The sequence below is a fragment of the Festucalex cinctus genome, chromosome 4, assembly GCF_051991245.1.
Source record: "Festucalex cinctus isolate MCC-2025b chromosome 4, RoL_Fcin_1.0, whole genome shotgun sequence".
Lineage (NCBI taxonomy): Eukaryota > Metazoa > Chordata > Actinopteri > Syngnathiformes > Syngnathidae > Festucalex > Festucalex cinctus.
Genome location: NC_135414.1, coordinates 31,121,278 through 31,141,245, shown reverse-complemented (window position 1 = coordinate 31,141,245; position 19,968 = coordinate 31,121,278). Strand labels below are relative to the sequence as shown.

The 19,968-nt window shown below is 41.0% G+C and overlaps 1 long non-coding RNA gene across 6 annotated transcripts in view; it reads left to right on the top strand.

Annotated features, from left to right (window-relative positions):
• LOC144018117 (uncharacterized) overlaps positions 1–19,968 on the top strand; it is a 64,724-nt gene that overhangs the window by 31,669 nt on the left and 13,087 nt on the right. The window contains exon 3 of one of the 6 annotated variants that reach the window (XR_013283340.1): positions 14,726–14,774. The exons of 2 other annotated variants lie outside the window; for them this stretch is intronic. This is a non-coding gene — a long non-coding RNA (uncharacterized LOC144018117). Of the gene's footprint in view, positions 1–1,438; positions 1,579–5,079; positions 5,790–7,224; positions 7,340–14,725; positions 14,775–19,968 lie in introns of those variants that run through there. 3 more of the 6 variants (XR_013283343.1, XR_013283341.1, XR_013283342.1) reach the window with 3 other exon arrangements.

Sequence of the window (19,968 nt, the reverse complement as noted above, 5' to 3'; positions counted from 1 at the left end):
ATTCCCAGATTGGGAATTCCATAAGAAATGCGCCATTTCTGACGCTGGTTTTTTTTTTTTTCAATAACAATTTTTTTTTTTTTTTTTTTTTTTTTTTTTTTTTTTTTTTAATAGCCACTGGAAAGAACCCAAGAATGTAAATAATCCGTTGTTACGAGTAAAAAAATGACTCAGGTTTGACTGAAATGAATACGACATATACAGTATAATCACGTTTTTAACACAATTGTCATGCAAGTCTTAAAATGGAGTGGATATAAAAGTCTACACACCCCCTGTCCGGTGTACGGCGTTTCCCTCGCTATAACGCGGTTGACTTTTCGCGGCCTCGATGTATTTCAAGGATGTAACCAGATCCAAAACATCACCGTACGATATTATCATGGTATGAAGGTCACGACGCGATAATTATCGCGATATTGTGGGGAGTTGGTGATACAAAAAAAAAAAAAAATTCACAGGTCACGATTCGATTCGATACCGATTAATCCCGATACGAATTTATAAGTCGATTGTTGAGATTTTTTTCATTCAAATTTAGAAAATACTAATCAGTAAACTTGTAGAGTGCAATATTTGTATGAAAATGTATTATTTATTTATCTGAAACTTCAGTCTAATACAGGCTGTAATCTGTTTCACGTTTGAACAGCATTGAAATCAAATATTAAGGCTTTATGTTCCATTAATATAAAATTTTTTCCATGATTAAACACTAACCTTAAGTATGACAATTTGTTGAATATTTTTCCATCAAAAATGGATGTTTAAGAATCGATTCGGCGACCTATTGAATCGATTCGAGAATTGCGTGCTGTAATATTGCGATATATTTCCGAATCGATTTTTTAACACCTATATATATATATATATATATATATATATCATGTTCCCCTTCATCTGACCATTAGTGTGGATTTTAAACATAGAAAATGGCCAAAAGATGCCTTGTGAAAATTAAAGTGCACTAAAAATCTAGCCGCCAGAGGGTGCTAGAACTGCACAAATGTAAATCAATCCGACTTTTTTTTTTTTTTTTTTTTTAAACAGATGTGCTGCTTTTAATATCGTGACATGATGACGACAATATATTGTGGCAGTTTGAATTAAGTTTTTCATTTATTGCGGGTATTTTTTGCAACCTAACCCCAGCGGAAAATGAGGCAACACTGAAATTACAAACGTTTTTCCACCATTAATATGACCAATAACCTGTTTAACTCCACGCAATACTTTTAAGAGGGAAAAATATAAATATATAATCTAAAATAAGCGTCCAACTGAGGTGTCAGAATGAAGCAGTCCCATTCAAAGTGATCAAATTAAATGGGAGTCAGCACACACCTGACACAATTTCAAGTACCTCGAATTAACCCCAAATAAAGTTGAGCCGTTCCAGATGGGAACGTATTTTCACATGATGTCACTTCCTGTGTAGGATATTCTACAAAGAAAAAGCAAAAGAAGACAACCAGCCAAGAGTGTGATCTCACCTACCCGCAGACGATTCCACGGCGTTCGTTCGTCTGCCTTCCTCTTTGATTTGATAAATACAAGGGGACTTCATCAAGTTTTAAAAATAACAAACAAACGCGCAAATAAAGGCGAGGTCCGTGGAGAACTCATTAGAGGCCTTGTCAAGCGCCGAGAGAGACTCCATAATTACCCCGTCGAAATAAAACGTATGCAAAGCTTCTTTGCTTTTGGATTTGCTTCCCTTTTCGGAATTTCCTGCTGAACTCGGGTCATTGCAAGTTGCGGCTTTGAAAAAGAAAAGTTTGACGCAGTCCAAGTGGAAGCGCCGACTGGCCGACTTCGACGCATCCCGTTGACGAGGACATGAAAACACTTGGAGAAATGATTTTTAAAAAAAAAATTTTTAGTTGAAAATGCTACATTGATTATTTCAGTACAGAATAACATATTTATTGTATAGTTAGACCTCTTCAAGTTTTTGTTTTTGTTTTTTTTTGTCATCATTTCTGACTCATGAAGTCACTGGGTCAATTTGACCCATAACAGAAGAGTTGCACATAAATACATACAAAATAAATAAAAGATATAATTAAAAAAAAACAATATATATATATATATTAAAAATGTAAAATTTCAATAAAAATAAATAAATGTTATGTTGACATTTAGTATTTATTGTTTTTGTTTTTTGGTGGCTAATTCAGCTAGCTGTGGGACTTTGCCTAAAGATAAATTTGTCTTGATTGATGAAGTCAGCGGGTCATTTTGACCCAAAACAGAAGAGCTGTCAGTAAATACATACAAAATAAATAAAAGATACAATTTTAATTAAAAAAAAATATTAAAAATGTAAAATGACAATAAAAAGAAATATGTCGACATTTGGTATTTTATATTGTTTTTTTGGTGGCTAATTCAGCTAGCCGCGGATATCTACCGAAAATCACGTTTTTCTGGATTGAGGAAGTCAGCGGGTCATTTTGACCCCGAAAATAAGAGATACAAATAAATACATACAAAAGAAATAAAAGTTAAAATTTTAATTAAAAAAAAAATTATGTGTAAAATTTCAGTGAAAATAAACAAATTTCATATGTTGACCTTTGGTATTGTTTTTTTTTTTTTTTTTTTTTTTTTTTGGTGGCTAATTCAGCGAGCCTCTACCTAAAAACAGTTTTGTCTTGATTGATGACGTCAGCGGGTCATTTTGACCCTGAAAAGAAGAGATGCGAATACATAGATGAAAAATAAGTTATTATTAAAACAAATACACTTTATGGCAGTTTATATGCTCTTCTGACACTTTTGGTTCAGGAAGCATGTCCCGGGCGGGTCAAATTGACCCGGTATAACAGGGTTGTAACTCCCGCGTTTACCTGCAGTTGGTGTCATTGTTATCCCGTCGCAGCGTCCATGCCTGCACTTGTTTTTTTTTTCCTCCCTGTTCCTTTTTTTTTTTTTTTTTTTTTTTTTTCCTCTCTCTCAGTGAAATCAGGAAAAGCGCTGACAAGGCGAGCTCCATCCTGGGGCCGCACAGCCAATCCTCTCAGGGCCCCTTTAAGATAGCAGCTAATGTGCTCCAATGAGGAGGGGGGGCATTTAAAAAAAAAAAAAAACACTTGATCCCGTTGTTTTTTTTTTTTTTCATCCTCCCTTTGCAAACATGAGAAGAAAATAGTGGCGGAAAAAAAAAAGAAGTGAGCTAATCTAAATCTAAGCTGCGGACAAAGAGCAACGAGAGGGGAAAAAGGACGCATGGAAATTGCGGGTAAACTTCTCTCGCACGCGGCGGCCATATTTCCCTCTCAAAATGACACTTTAATTAAACAAATTACGGCTGGAAGGACCTTCAAGAGCGCGATAAGGCCGCCGGGGGAAGATAGCGAGCGGCCTTATAGGAAGTGTTTATCAGGGGGGGGGGCGCTTAAACCTTTAATAGGTAATGCCCAGATAAAGTAAGCCTTTTTTTGTGGCGTTAGCGCCACACAAGCATTGCGCGCGCACACGGCGCGGCTTTACGCACGCCGCCGTGGCAACTCGGAGAAAAGCTGGATCAAAGCAAAACACCCCAAAAAAAAAAAAAAAAAAAAAAAATGAAAGTGTCCTCGAGCTAAACTCTTCGCGCTCGCGTTGATTCTTCAGACCGTAGCCAGCATCCTCCAGCCCCGTTTTCCATTTTTATTTGGAACGATGTGGCCGTAAGAGTCTTAACGACGAGGACAAACATAAGCGCCGCTTTCCACCTGTCACGCGCCACAAACGTAGCTGAGAGCCGAGCGTCGGGGAACTCTTTTTGTTCGAAATGTTGGCGCAAGCGTGCATGATATTTGTTCGATGAGACGCCCTCGGCACGGATGATTACAATATGGCACATATATTATACGTATTTGAATCCAGTTAAGATCATCAGGTCACACATCGTCACATGTACTCGGCAGCGGAGGAAACATTTTGGATAGATTAGACCAGGGGTGTCCAAACTTTTTTTTTTTTTTTTTTTTTTGAGGGCCGCATACAGAATAATCGAAGGATGCTAGTGCCATTTTGAAATTGTCTGACTTTAGTAAACACGCTAAAACTAATAAGTCGATTAACTCATTTACTCCCAATAACGTATAAATACGTTTTTTTAAATGTTCTAAGTGTCCCAAAGACAATTTATACGGGGGTTTTTTGTTTTTGTTTTATGCTAAAGCTTTGATGCAGCCCCTCAACTGCAAAGAACGTTTGCAGAAATGGTAGTTATTACACAAACGGCCAGCAGGTGGCAGCAGAGCAAAGGAGATCAACCAGGGCCATGTAGAAAACAAGCTCAATTACTTACAATTTTAAATAGATTTGTGAAAACTGATGAAACTTAGCTCTCTTCTAATGCTAATTGCTGCAAAACGGAAACAGATAGAAACATACTTTTTTTTTTTTTTCTGATGAAAGAAGAGACTTTAATCTTTCTTTTTATAGGTTCCATGCTTTTATAGCAATTGAACACAATATTCTGTGGGCCTTGCAAAATCTGTCAAAATCCAGTAAAACAGCCGGGAGCGAACGGGATTGCGCAATGTGAAAATGGCGGCGAGTGAATGATTTTTTCTGGCACTCATTAAATAGTTCAGCTGAGAATTTTCAGTAAAGAGACAAAAAAGATAAAAAGACTGGTAGAAACTCTCTAGAAATTTTCAATTGGTGCCATGACCCGGATCTAACAGAACTCTTAAAAAAATTGCATTTTCAGAACGTAATTACAAAATAAAGCAGCAAGTGGCGAGGAGCAAACCCTCTTTTTTTTATTTTTATTTTTTATTTTTATTTTTTTAAATGAATTCTTTAGTGGTAGTTTGACAAGATACGAGGCCTAGAAATCACTCAAATTAGGTTATTACAGTAAACGAAAACTGACTAAGTAAAACATTTTAAAAACATTGCAATGAACAAAATAAATTAAGCATAAAAATTATTTAAAAAAATACAAACTGCATCTTATCCCAATGCCGTGCTGATCGTTCAAACCAGTTTCTAGGGCTAAATTATTATTAAATTAAACTTTGACCAGGACAGAATTCCGGCGCTTGCTGTCGTTCAATGTTGTTTATCTGTTCAACACAGCACATCTCCACGGCGATGACATCACTCCTCCTCCAAGTACCAACAGGACGTGATGATGTCACCGGCCGGCGCACGTTAGCATGTGTTTGGTGTTAGCGGAGGCATGTGGCGCTCGTCGTCGTTGGCGAGACGTCATCTTGCTCGTGTCTCAAATGAACAACTCCCCTGGGGGGTGTTCAACACGCTTAGATCACTTCCTGTGCACGTCCCACGTAGTGTGGACCACCGACATGAAAGGTCGCCGGGGGGGTTAAGAGGAATCGCCCACCGCCTCACTTTGCTGTTTGCGTACATATAACTTGTGTTACTTGTTAAGACATTGATGAACTGTGCGTACATGAAAAATGATGTGAACCCTTTGGAATGAATTACATTTCTGTATCAATTGTTTATAAAATGCAGTCTGATTTAGGGCTGCTCGATTACGGAAAAAATAATAATCATGATAATTATGGAAATCCCGATTATTCAAATGAGTATTTATTTTTTGGTACAAAACAAGACAATATTTAAGCATTTAAAAAAAATGAAACACTATTATTATGTAAGTTGCTTTTATTTGGACCAAACAGAATTTATAGTAATATATATTTGTAATATTATATATTGATTTATTTATTTATGTTGGAAAAAAATTGAAGTTTGAAGGAGTGCAGCTTGTGCACTGTGCAGTAGGACGATCATAGATATTTTTTTTTTGGCACAGAACAAGAAAAAATGTTTAAACGTAAAAAACAAATAAAAAAAAAATATTAAGACAAATAAAATTTTTCAAATAAAGTTATTTGAAACATTATAATGGTTCCTTTTGGATGAAATAAAATTTATTAAATTAGTCATTTTAAAATTTTAAAAGATGCAAATGTATAAATTTAAACAACACAAAAATTATGATGATGATGATTATTATTATTATTATTTTTATTTTTTTACGATTATGCTGATTTTGTAATTGAGGAGTGATATATAAAAATAAGATGATTAGATTGTAATGGACAAATATAAGCGTCCATGTCAGTAAATGAGTTAATGACACTTGCTGTATATAAATGAACATATCAATGCATACATTAGCACATACATGAACGCATGTGTCTATACAAAACACACAACTTGAGCGTGCTCGCTGTCCCCGATGCACGCACACACACACGCAAACATACAAGTGAGGCTCACAAAAGAATCCAAATGACAAGCGCTTGTGTTTGTGTACAAACAAAAGCGAGCTTGTGGAACATGAGCGGCAAGACTGATGCGAACAAGGCAGCCCCGCAGGACGCGCACGAGCGCGCCAAAGCACACACATCGCAAGAGCTGGCAACGGACTTGAATGGCGAGATTCAGACAGATGAGATAAAAACTCTTCACTGTTGTATCGCTCCACTGCGACGCACACACAGCTGCCGTCACTGGATGTTGTTGAGGCCTTTTGAACGCTCACTGTTGTGTTCGTAGCAAAAAGAAGTGTGACACGTGTTTGAAACAATGTAACAGTGCTTATAAAAGTCAATCTTTACACAGTGATTAAGAGAACAGTAAATATATATATATATATATATATATATATATATATATATATATTTTTCAATCTATTGTATTTGATTTTGTGTCGAAAATAGATTGATGATCATTTGCTTGACGGTTTAAAATGAGTGCAAAAACAATGGTAATTTCTGTCAGCTATTTTCTATCGTATGTGAGCACTTTATTTTGGGATCAGCCAGTCCTCCCTGCAGCGTTTCCAGCTTGTCCAAAATGCTGCTGCTCGTCTCCTAACTGGTGCCCGTAAGAGGGAACACATAAACCCTCTTCTGGCCTCTCTTCACTGGCTGCCCGTGAAATTTAGAATCCACTTTAAGATTCTTCTATTCGTTTTCAAATCTCTCAATGGTCTTGCCCCACCTTATCTGGCCGAGCTCTTGCACTCCTACGCACCTGCCCGGTGCCTCAGGTCAGCAGACCAGACTCGATTGGAGGTACCGAGGGCGAAGCGGAGGCTTAGAGGAGATCGAGCCTCTGCTGTTGCCGGTACCTCCCTTTGGAACGACCTTCCACTCAAATATTAGGCAGTCCCCCTCGTACAGCTTGAAGCAAGGACAGTTTGGATTTCAGATTGGATACATTTTCCTCCTTGTTTTCATTCAGGATAGATTGAGCCAAAGTTGCGGGTCACATGGCCAGATGGCGCCACCAGCCATGCGTGCACGCCATAAATATTGCACGCCGCCACCCGGGACACCAAAGGATGGTGACAAATAAGAGAGAGACAAAAAACATCTATGTGACCATTTCCTGTTCAAAATAAACTCAATGCTGTGAATTGAGCTGGACCTATTCCAGCTGTCTTTTAGAGTGTGAGGTCAGGGTTCACATTCAGCACTCACATTTTCATCTATGGATGGATGGAGGTTCTTCAATGAAGCTGGCATGAACGTGTTTTGAAAGGTTTGAGCCCAGAATCGAACCCAGAATTGCTCCACTGTGAGGCAGATGTGCTAACCATGACTCACTGTGCTGACAAAGAGCTAAGAATGTGATTGTAGGCAACACCTGCAACATTGCAGATGGACACTTGAGCTGCCTGTGTTTTGGACCCGCCCACAAATGTGGAGCTCTACGGAAGGATGGATGGATGGATAAATGGATGGATAAATGGATGGATGGATGATGGATGGATGGATGGGTGGATAAATAGATGGATGGATGGATAAATGGATGGATGGATGATGGATGAATGGGTGGATAAATGGATGGATGGATGATGGATGGATGGATGGATGGATAAATAGATGGATGGATGGATGGATAAATGGATGGATGGATGGATGGATGGATGGGTGGATAAATGGATGGATGGGTGGAGAGATGGATGGACGGATAGATCGATAAATAGATGGAAAGATGGATGAGATATGGATGGATGGATGGATCGATAGATGGATGGATGGATAAATGGATGGATGGATGGATGGATGGATGGATGGATGGATGGATAGATCGATAAATGGATGATGGATGGATGGCTGGATGGATGGATAGATCGATAAATGGATGATGGATGGATGGATGGATGGACGGATAGATCGATAAATAGATGGAAAGATGGATGAGAGATAGATAAATGGATGGATGGATGGATGGATGGAAAGATAGATCGATGGATGGATGGATGGATAGATCGATAAATGGATGATGGATGGATGGATGGATGGATGGATAAATAGATGGATGGATGGGTGGAGAGATGGATGGAATAATGGATAGATCGATAAATAGATGGATAGATGGATGAGAGATAGATAAATGGATGGATGGATGGATGGATGGATCGATAAATAGATGGATGGATGGATAAATGGATGGATGGATGGATGGATGGAAAGATAGATCGATGGATGGATGGATAGATCGATAAATGGATGATGGATGGATGGATGGATGGATAAACAGATGGATGGATGGGTGGAGAGATGGATGGAATAATGGATAGATCGATAAATAGATGGATAGATGGATGAGAGATAGATAAATGGATGGATGGATGGATGGATGATGGAGCAAAGGATGGATAGATGGATGGAGACATGGATAGATAGATAGATCTAAACAGGATTGGAAAATGGAAAGTAATGCTAAATTCTGGCTATATGCTAGCTATTTTATCTGCATGCTAACTGGTAAAAAAAAAAAAAAAGAAGCTAGCTATGTAATAAACAATATGTAAACGTACTGTATTGTGTTTTTCTGATAACGTACGAAACAGGCTTGCGTTTGTTTAGGCGACAAACTCCATTACGGCTGAAAAGATGGATAAAATATGAAAAATAGAAGAGAGGTCTTACCTTGGCTTGACCGGTGGTCTCAGCAATTAGCTTGATGACGTCTATTTTGCTGAGTCATGTACCTCCAGTTTTTTTTTTCTCTTCCTCTAAAAGGCAAAACTTTTTTTTTTTTTAAGTAACAGTGGCTGCTGACTCGCAGGTATTTTAAGAGACTCAAATTCAGAGCATAATTACCGCTTTAAAATATGTCTGTGACAGAAAACGTCCTCCAATTCCGGAATGAGCCACAGAAATTCTGGTACGCTACCACATCCTTAGACTTATCGGGACTTGACTTGTAGGAGCTCATATCAGAGGGAAGTTCTGATGTCTCCAGAGTGACACATGGCTGCTGATTAGCGGCTTACGGCGGTGTCAACTCGACATATTTTTTATTTCTCCGGCGTCGGGCCGGAGCGCTGACAGGAGTCAAGGACGCCGCTGTCGCTTTGCATTAAGCGACACATAAATCGCCGAGCGGGCGGCATGAGAGCAGCTCAAGTTGGACGGCAACAGGCAGAGCCACGTAAATCCAACCACGTTGACGACGACCGGCAACAACATGGCTGATTTAGTACACAAACAAGTGGACAAGATACAGACATAACTTTTTTTTAGTCTTTCTTTTATTTTATTTATTTATTTACTTTATTATTATTTTTTTAATTAGGGGTCCTTCAAAAATGGTGAGCATCACAAATTAGAATTTCCTCTGGATCAATAAGGATAAATTATTACAATTATTAATTAGAATTATGAATGACTCTCCAAAAGTGACTTTGATTTTTTTTTTTTTTTTTTTAAACAAATTCAGCCCCGGTAGCCAGTTTCACTTTGCAACTTGAAATTTGGCAGGCGTTCAATATGAGTAGCCCCACAAAAACTCTCGACAAGCCAAACCGTAAACGACACAGCAAGGCGGCCATTTTGGCACAAAGCAGCCTTTTTACAGGATTCTTCACAGGAAATCATCGGAGGTTTTGATTTCTACCAAATTTTCAGACTTTCTGTCATTGCGTGTCAGTCAACGATTTTGCCAAACTCGTCTTAACTCCGCAATTGTCTTGAACTTGACATCGTATCAAGTGTCCCCAACTTTTGAGAGATGCTGGTTAGCTGTATTGATGGATGGATGAATAGACAAAAGGCTGAATTGTTCATGTATGAAAGATGGAAGCATAGATCAAAGGCATAAGTTTGAAAAACAGAAAAAAATAAGATTAGGAGATGATGGATTAGATTTGGTAGACAAAGGAAATCTGCCATGTCGCTTTCAGGTCGGCTCAAATTCCAGCTGTACTTCAAAAGTGTGAATGAACTCCTGGGTGCCTTTCCTCACAGGGTTCTTCTGTGCCCCGCCATGTTGTGGTTTGCGCGTGTGTCTGTGGGTACGATCACGGGGATATGAGGGGGAGGGGTGGCTTTTTTCTTTTGATTTTATTATAGATGTTTTAATTGTTCTGCACTTTGAGTTGCATTTGAATGTATGAAAGGTGCTATATAAATAAAGTTTAATTTGATTTGAAAAGTGACCATGACGGGTGGATAAATTGATGGACAAATGGACGGATGCACAGAAAACTGACTGGTGAAAGATGATCAATTGGTGGATGAAAGGTCATGGGGCAAAAATAAAAAATGCAAGGTAGTAAATAAAGTATGGAAGATGCAAAACGGCTCAATGGTAAATTGATGAGTCATGGACGTATCAATATTGGATGGATGAATGGATGGACGTAAGGATTTTGGGTGGAAAAAAAAATATATGACACAATCATCATGAGCTGATTCGTGGAAAGATTGACACAGGTTGAAGATACATGTATTAACTCTTTAACTGCCAAAAACGTTTAATAACGATTAGTAAAATCACGATGTATGCTGCCATAAACGTGAAATGACGTTTTTTTTTTTTTTTTTTGCTTTTTTTTTTTTCCCGTCAATGGACGGAGCAACGTCTAAATGCAGCGCTGCCCGGTCAATGGGTTGTGGAATCAAAACCACCACCTAACTATGGCCAGCAGATGGCAGCGTTGTGTCTCTTTTCAATGGGCTGCTGGTATATGGAATTACAATGAAATGTAATCAGCGAAATGGCACTGTGCAGGGGTTGGATTTATTTATTTATTTTCCATAACGTGTGGCAGTAAAAGAGTTAAAATGAACTATGGCTGTTGTGAATGCATCATTGGGTTGCAAAATATTCAACACGCGTGCGCGTTCACCTGACCAATCCAACCGCGTATCGCTTTCTAATCAGCGGCCGCTCTCGTCAATAACATCGACGTCAATGTTGTCGTTGCTCTCTCCTTCCTGGCTAATCACAGCAAACATTTGAAGGGTGAAAACGCACACGCGCGCGCGCGCACACACACAGCAAAGTGTGTGCTGTTGTAAGCGAGGCGTCGCCATTGATCCGCACTTCCCGCTCTTGTTGGGGCCGAGGAATTAGCACTCTAATCTTGTAGAGACTTATTTGTTGGCCACCAATCACACAAATTAGACTCCTTCAAAGTGCTCTGCAACACACGCACACACATACGCACATCTAGAGACGCACACTATAATACACACTGCTGGTACCAAACTCAAAAGCATGAAAATATACATCATCGGTTTCAAAAGGTTGACCGGATAACAATATTTTGTCCTACGATTCGATACGATTCCGGAGCTCAAGATCGTGACCCAGTATTTGGAAAGTGGTGTTCATTTCGTCAACAAAAATTAAACAAAAATATTTTCAACGCACATTTTTCACCGGACTAAAACGAGACTAGATTAGACTAAAAACCTTATTAATAAACAATAACTGGGACTAAATCAGTATGTGTTTTCATCAACTAATGAAAACGAGATGAAAATGTGCTTTACTGAATAAAAACTGGACTAAGATAGTTCATAAACAAAGATGAGACCAAAAAAAAATTCTATGATTTTGTGAAATCCTGTCTCAACTAATCTGTCACTGGGACACACCCCTTTTTAAATCTGCAGCTAGCAAGTGCAACATGCACAAACACATGGGACAGGCAGGAGGTGGATTCATGATGAAAGGTAAAAAAAAAAAAAAAAAAAGTAAATTATAGTTATAACGTATCATTAATGCAACAGCTTCAACAGTCCAACAATAATGTTAATCCGCTAACTAATGCTGTGCTAACTTACTAGCTTGTAGCATGGAGTAGCCACTTGTTGATATACTGTCATTGTGCGTCAAGTTGTTTTTCATCAAAAACATGAAAGAACAGCTCATGTGAAATAGTTTTAGATCTGAAATATTCAACATACAAAATATGTACAGGTGTAAAATGATTATCCTGACTAAAGCTAGACTAAAACATAGACAGTTTTTGTTGACTTAAACTAGACGAATAAAATGTTTTCTTGGACTAAAATAAAGACTAAAATGCGACATTTATAGTCGACTAAAAGTTGACTAAATAAAAACGGGATGATGTTGACTAACTATGATAAAAGCGTGATTGAAACTGGACTCAAACTGAGACTACATTTAAAAATGGCCGATAAAATTAACACCATTGGCAAGCAAAGCAAAATGGCACAACTATTTTGTTGCTCTTGGCGAAACGTGTGTCCCGAAGAAGCGGCTTGAATTGTTAGCGCGTTGCTAACGACGCCTGACAACGGATCAGAGGCGCTCACCAGGCGTTAGTTCACCAACGTCAGCCTTTTTCTAATCATCTGCGCTCCTTCCGCTTCCTCATCTGCAGCCGTCACTCCCTGTCCCCCCCCCCCCCCCATTCTGTGTGGGGGGAGCGCGCCAGCGAGTGGGGAGACGGCGACAGGCCAAGCAGAAAGTCATTTTTCACTTTAAATGCCAAGTGGTGATGTAGCATAATATTCCGTCAGAAATTAACCATCTTTTTCCGCCACTGCTGCTGCCTGTCAGCAAGCGGAGATGGAAATGGAAGGCGGGTGAGGCGGGTGATGCCTGCGACGACCGCATGCAACATCACAGTGCCGCCGGATTTCTGATCGTCCGCTCATTTTAATGAGCACCTGTAATTTTTTATTCGTATTTTTTTTTTTTTTTAGCCTGCCAACATTGTCCTGGGGTTGAGGCATTGCATTGTAAATCCATCCCTTTAAAAAACAACAACAACAACAACAAACAGACGATTGTTGAGGAGGATCCCGTTCATTTGTTTGGTTGAAAAACGTTGGCTAGTCATCCGCGATGTGTCGTGCATCAGCCTGTGGTGGCAGAATCCTGCAAACTTCTCAACTTTTCCCATCCCTAACACCAGCGGGAGTGCCATTCATCTTCCCAGCATGCACTGGGAGCGGCACTGGCTTTTTGGACACTGGAAAGTGATCATTCTCCCTGCTCGAATCCAAAAACTCAAAAGTGCACCACAGGTGGGAGCAAGTCACAAGTCTTCAACCTTCAACTTGCAAGCAAGCTCTAAGTTGCAACAGCAAAAAAATAAGCAAGTCAATTTGAGTCGCGTTGTCTCAACAAACTTGCACATTTGCACTTAGCAGCTGTTGTCGCATTAGTTAACTGAACCAACATAGCAATCAACAATCGGAATGTTTTTAAAGGAACACAAGACTTGTGAAAAACTAACCAGCTATTCTGTGAAATGATTCATTTCAACGCCTCCCCGAAAAAAATTGCAATTTATGTTGAGCAATTATGATTTTATAGCACTTTTTATGAATATTCTTGCGTTAATTACTGTATCGGGTATTTTGGACAGTCGCGTGATCATCGTGACGTATCGTAAAATACACATTGGATGAATGACACCAAAGAGACTCACGAGGAATTATCGCATCCCACGGCGGACATCAAAAGTGGAATCACGCGTCACAGCAAAGAAGCACTTCTTCAAAAGCAGGACAGCCACGGACGACTCGACAGAGAGCGTTCGTTAACGTTAAGCCACGTTTGTTTCCAACCGAAAGCCGGATAAAAATGGCTGATCCAGCCAGTCGAAGTGGACGGTAAACATCCGGGTGACTTTTAACTCCGCTAGGCTAAGCTACATGCTGTGTGCTAAACACGCTTTAGCCCACATTAGGAGCGGCCAACCCCCCCACTGCCCCACCCCCACACGGAATGACACAAAACCGCACGTGCTGAATACTTTCATCTGAACAGAATTGACATAGTATTTGGGTTCGAAGACGTCTTTTTCTTGCCCATTACGTCAGCAAATTCCCATTGAAATGAACAAAGACGGGTTCCGGTTACGCACGGTTTACGTCATCAGGATCACATGACCAGGAACATGTTTTTCCCCACAGTACTTTCTAATTCGGATATTTATACATCCATTCCATCCATTTTCTTGACCGCTTATTCCTCACATGGGGCGCGGGGTGTGCTGGAGCCTATCTCACCTGGCTTCGGGCAGTACCCTGGATTGGTCGCCAGCCAATCGCAGGGCACACAGAGACGAACAACCATCCACACTCACAAGCACACCTCGGGACAATTCGGAACGTCCAATCAACCTGCCATGCATGTCTTTGGAATGTGGGAGGAGACCGGAGTACCCGGAGAAGACCCACGCGGGCACGGGGAGAACATGCAAACTCCACCCAGGAAGGTCCAAGCCTGGACTCGAACCCGAGTCCTCAGAACTGGGAGGTGGATGTGCTAACCACTCGACCACCGTGTTGCCCTAATTTGGATATTTAATCGGTTTCAAATCAAATTCAGGGAATAAGATGCCAGAGATATTTGCACTTTTATTTTTTGTACACAATGCCTAATCCAATACTGGAAAATGATGAATAAGTGTTGTATAGCTTTAAGAGTTCATACTTAGTCTCCGTATTTGTCTTTTCAGCGACACGCATAACCCACATGAAGCTTCGTTCATGTTTGACCGGCGATCGGTAAGTTGAGCTATGACGCTAACCTCGCTTTATGTGGCCTCTTTCTTGCCAATGTTTTTGTGGTTCAGTAAAAAAAGTAATATCGTACTGGACAGTGTCCTTAAAATGCAGTGTGTCCGTAGACCTGCGGTGCACAATCACTTGATGTGCGACGACGAGTCGTCGACTGTCATTTTTTCCGACGGTGTTTTGCGCAACGGATCTCAACTTTGAGTTCTGGTAGTCCCACTCGAGTCGAGTTTTTGTGACGTTTTAACCATACAAGTCCGAAGATTGGTGACTGAAGTCTTACTAGAGTCAAGTCATGTGACTGGAGTCAAGCTCCGCCCCCCCTTTCGCCACATTCAGACCTTTTTGATTGTCGTTGGAAGCAGGAAGCGGATCGATGGAGGTTTTAAGAAGCGACTTCTTCCATCCATTCCGTGACGTTAACGACAGCCATAACTCAGCAGGCTGGCGGGGGTGAGGGGCATCATATATATATCTAGCACCACCCCCCCAACCCCAACCCCCTCTTGAGGTGTGACCTTTCTGTCTTCCCTGCTGACAGCTCCTACAGAAAAAGGTGTCAATTAATGACATTTAGAACATTTCATATCGCTCCCAATAACTCTCGGGCCTTTTACAACAACTCCTTTATCGCTGCTGGGGACTCTCGGGTAAAAATGGGGGTGGGGGGGTTGGCGGAGGAGACCTCAGTGTGTCATTAATGTCGAGTTTCAACACCATCGCGGTGAACTGGCGGTGTTGTAAAAGGCCAGCGTGAAAGGGTGCACAGACAAGCATCACTCATGCCGTCACTCTGCTGTGAATATAAAAGCTAGGTGGCGCCAGACGCTCGTCGTGTAGACGCTCGTCGAATACGACCGGTGTTTTGGTCCAAACACCATCAGTGGAACAGAAAGGTGTAAACATCTTCGGCTAAAGTATCTCGAGTACAGCGTTAAAAGGAATTCTTTCAAGTTCCGTTTTGGTGCACTGCTTCATTGTCCCACTTTGAAGCATTTTGTGAGGGTTATCAGACGCAATCTTGGGGGCTTCAAGCAATACATCCGATTCCTATCATTTTTCACCCTTTTGTGATTTTGTGTTTCCATTGTAACTTTTTGACCGCCAAAAACGTTTAATAACGATCAGTAAAATCACGACGTATATTGCCATAGACGTAAAATAACGTCAACAATTTTTTTTTTTATCTTTTCTTAGTGCAACGTCTAAGTGCAGCGCTGCCTGGTCAATGGGTTGTGGAATCTAAAACACTCTAAACTATGGCCAGCAGATGGAAACATTGTATCTCTTTTCGTCAGTGATCAAAGCCTCTGTCATATCAAAGTTTTTCTTTGATAACGTGTGGCAGTAAAAGAGTTAAAGTGTGAAATCCTGTAACCAGAAATGGATCCATCTCGTTGTCATGCTAGGTTCGGACCGAACGCCAAATACCGTGCGTTTCCTCCCTGGAGAACTAAATGGGCGTTTCTAATCCTTCCCCTGCAAAAACAAAAGTTGAACATTGTTAGTCGATCTGGTGACCGGTCGTTGTGCTCAATGCTATTTTGTATCTTGCTTGGCACTCGTTGAACAGCTGCAAACAATCAAAACACTCACCAGATACGCCAACGTCCTCACTCCCCTTTTCCCAAGACTGTTTCTTCTTTTTTGGCTGCGTTCCGGTTGCTATTGGAAGCTGACTGTGTTGTATACGTCTCAGTCTAACAGACCTCAATGATACTGTCCAACCTTGTTTTGATTTCCCTATTCTGTCCGTATCTGTGCTTGTGTTGTTGCTGTAGTGACGACGCTACAACGGCGATTGGCTATCAGCGACGATGCCAAAAAAAGTTTACATTCACAAACCCCGGGCGAAATGTGTGTGTGTGTGTGTTACAATGCTTCATCTGCGTCACCCGGTTTGCAAAAGCGCCGGACCACACAAACTGTGTTGACTCGATACGACTGATGGAAAACGCGTCGCCTGAAACGCTCCGCTTGTATTCCGTCCTATCAGAGTGTTAGTCCCCCATGTCTAATGCTGCCTGAATAAACATTTGCTCCCAATAACGTATAAATACGTTTTTTTTTTAATGTTCTAAGTGTCCCAAAGACGTATTTATAAATTTTTTGTTTTCTTTATGCTGAAGCATACAGAATGCTTTGATGCAGCCTCTCAACTGCAAAGAACGGTTGCAGAAATGGTAGTTATTACACAAACGGCCAGCAGGTGGCAGCAGAGCAAAGGAGATCAACCAGGGCCATCTAGAAAAAAAGCTCAATTACTTCAAATTTTAAATAGATTTGTGAAAACTGATGAAACTTAGCTCTCTTCTAATGCTAATTGATGCATAACGGAAACAGAGAGAAACATACTTGTTTTTTTTTTTTTCTGATGAAAGAAGAGACTTTAATCTTTCTTTTGATAGGTTCCATGCTTTTATAGCAAAAGAACACAATTTTCTGTGGGCCTTGCAAAATCAGTCAAAATCCAGTAAAACAACCGGGAGCGAACGGGATTGCGCAATGTGAAAATGGCGACGAGTGAATGAGTTCTCAGGACTGAATATAAATGCAAACTGCCTTGGCATGGATGAAATTCATCCGATAAATGCCCATCTTTCAAATATGTGAGATAGTTGAAAACCTTTGGCACACTCTCCTGTAATGACAATCTGTATCAATTGTTCCTGAAACGTTGCTACGGATACGAGAAACAAATCTGACCGTTGTTAGCTCCCCCATGGATAAAGCTACCTTCCATCCATCCATCCATTTTCTGCTTGCGCCTCACAAGGGTCGGGGGGTGCTGGAGCCTATCCCAGCCGGCTATTGGTAGTAGGCGGAGTACACCCTGAACTGGTTGCCAGCCAATCGCAGGATAAAGCTAAAGTTAAAATCCGAGTCGAATGTAAACAGAATCTGCCTTGTGATGGAACGTACAGTAATTCACAATGTATGTCCATCGTTCACATAAGTCAACTTTGGGAGAGATTTCCCGTGCCGTTTGTTGTGCGGTGGCGTAGCGGTTACCTGCCCGCCGCGTCGGTGTAAACAGCCGGCGGGCGACATAACCTTTCCCGTCGCCGTACACAAGTAATTGAAGCCCTTGACCCCGTCGAGCGGCGCCGGCTTGTAAGTACAAACCTGACATTTTGATACCGCTTCGGGGGTTGGCGGTGGGGAGGGACGGGGGGGGGGTTCCCACACACCCGTTTATTTTTATATTTCAATAATCCATTAAGGCGGTCGCAGGGAGCAAACAGTGAGCGCGCCGGAGCGAGCGAGCGAGCGAGCGAAGCGGGCGGGCGGGCGGCCACCGCCATGTGGGAAGTGTGAATGATTAAGATTGTCAAGCTCAAATAATGCACTGGCAAGACAGACCATAAATCAGCTTTTGTGACATTTTGCGAGCGAGCGGCGGAGGTTTTATGCTTGAAAGCAGCCATGCAATCACACACAAACAGCTCCCTGCCCCAAATGCCACTCATTCATTATTAATACATGCGATATTTATTTATTTCCCGCTCTTTTGCCGCTCAGTCGCGCTAGGCGTTGTAACCTTTTCCCGCACCAACGTACTGGACTTCTTTATAATGACGTGGTCGGCCGGGGAAGGTCAGCCCGGGACGGTCAATGAATTTTGCCGCGGCTAACGTTAACGAACGGCGGATATTGAGCGGGCACGGTGAAGCTGCGGCGTGACCTCGCCGGGCCGGCTTCTTCCAGTGGCTTTCACGCTTGATGGTTATCCGCCTCCGCCATCCTCATTATCGCCGACGCCCGGCCCCCCTTCTTTAACATTCATACTTTAATCACCGCTCGCCGTCATATCCCCCCCACCAGGAGCAGAATTTACGGCGCCATCGGCGGCATTTGCATGTCGCTTTCCGATTGAGGTCGTCCCGAAAAGGCGGCTTTTAAGTCGTTACTCCTCCACCAGCCGCCGCCCCCTCCGACCTCATCCGCCCGACAAGAGCAATAAAGTTAATTTCACATCAGCTGATTGACTCGCAGCAACCTGCCAACATAGACAAGAAACAACATGCTAGTCTTGTCGCAAACCGATGCTCGTGCTAATGCTAATGCCCACCCAAGAAAATCAATCGCAAGTCATAAGCTTTTATACCATGTTGCTTTTCAGCTGATAACGTATGAAAAATATCCCATTTTGGCACTTTTGTTTTTTTTTTAGTACGATGTCATCCCACAGCCAGAAAATGCTAAAAGTTTAAAGGGTTTGAAAACATCAAACAAAGGATATGCACAATTCTAGTGCTAATCTCAGTGTGGATGAACTCCTCCTGGGTGCCTTTCCTCACAGGGTTCTTCTGTGCCCCGCCATGTTGTGGTTTGCTTGTGTGTCTGTGGGTACGATCATGAGGATATGGGGGGGGGGCTTTTTTTTATTTTTTTTTTTATTTGTTTGTATTATGGATGTTTTAATTTAATTGTTCAGCACCTTGAGTTGCATTCGAATGTATGTATCAGTGGCGGCTGATCAATAGAGGGCGCTATGGCATTGTACCACCACTGCCGCATCACTTTGAAGAAAGCAAAAATTAATACATGAAATATAGCAGAGATATTTAGAAAAAAAGTACCTATATGTGCTAGCATTATCATTAAGCTAGCAGAATAGAAAGCAAAGCTATAAATGGTTTTAAAGACACGATATATAATTCTGGTTTATGTTAATAAACTACTTGAAGCCACTTTTTTTTTTGGAAGAATTATTCACTAAGGATGTAACGATATCCAAACATCACGATACGATATTATCACGATATGAAGGTCACGATATGATAATTAGCATGATATTGTGGGGAGGTTGGCGATACTAAAAAAAAGTCACAATACAGTAAAAAAAAAAATAAAATATGAGCTCATACTAAAAATAAACACATGATTTTGTAAATTACAGCAATGCATATAAACAACCTACAATCTCTAATAAGACTTTTTATATTGATGCACTTACTTGCTAATGCACGCACATATTGAGTTCATCCACAATTGACTCGCTTCACAAGCATATTAAGTTCCGCTTCATCTGAACATTAGTGCCGATTTTAAACATAGAAGGCCAAAACATCCTTAATGAAAGTTAAATTGGACTAATAAACTAGCCACCAGAGGGTGCTAGATCTGCACAAATGGAAATCAACCTGACTTTTTAAACCTTTTAAATATTGTGAACATGACG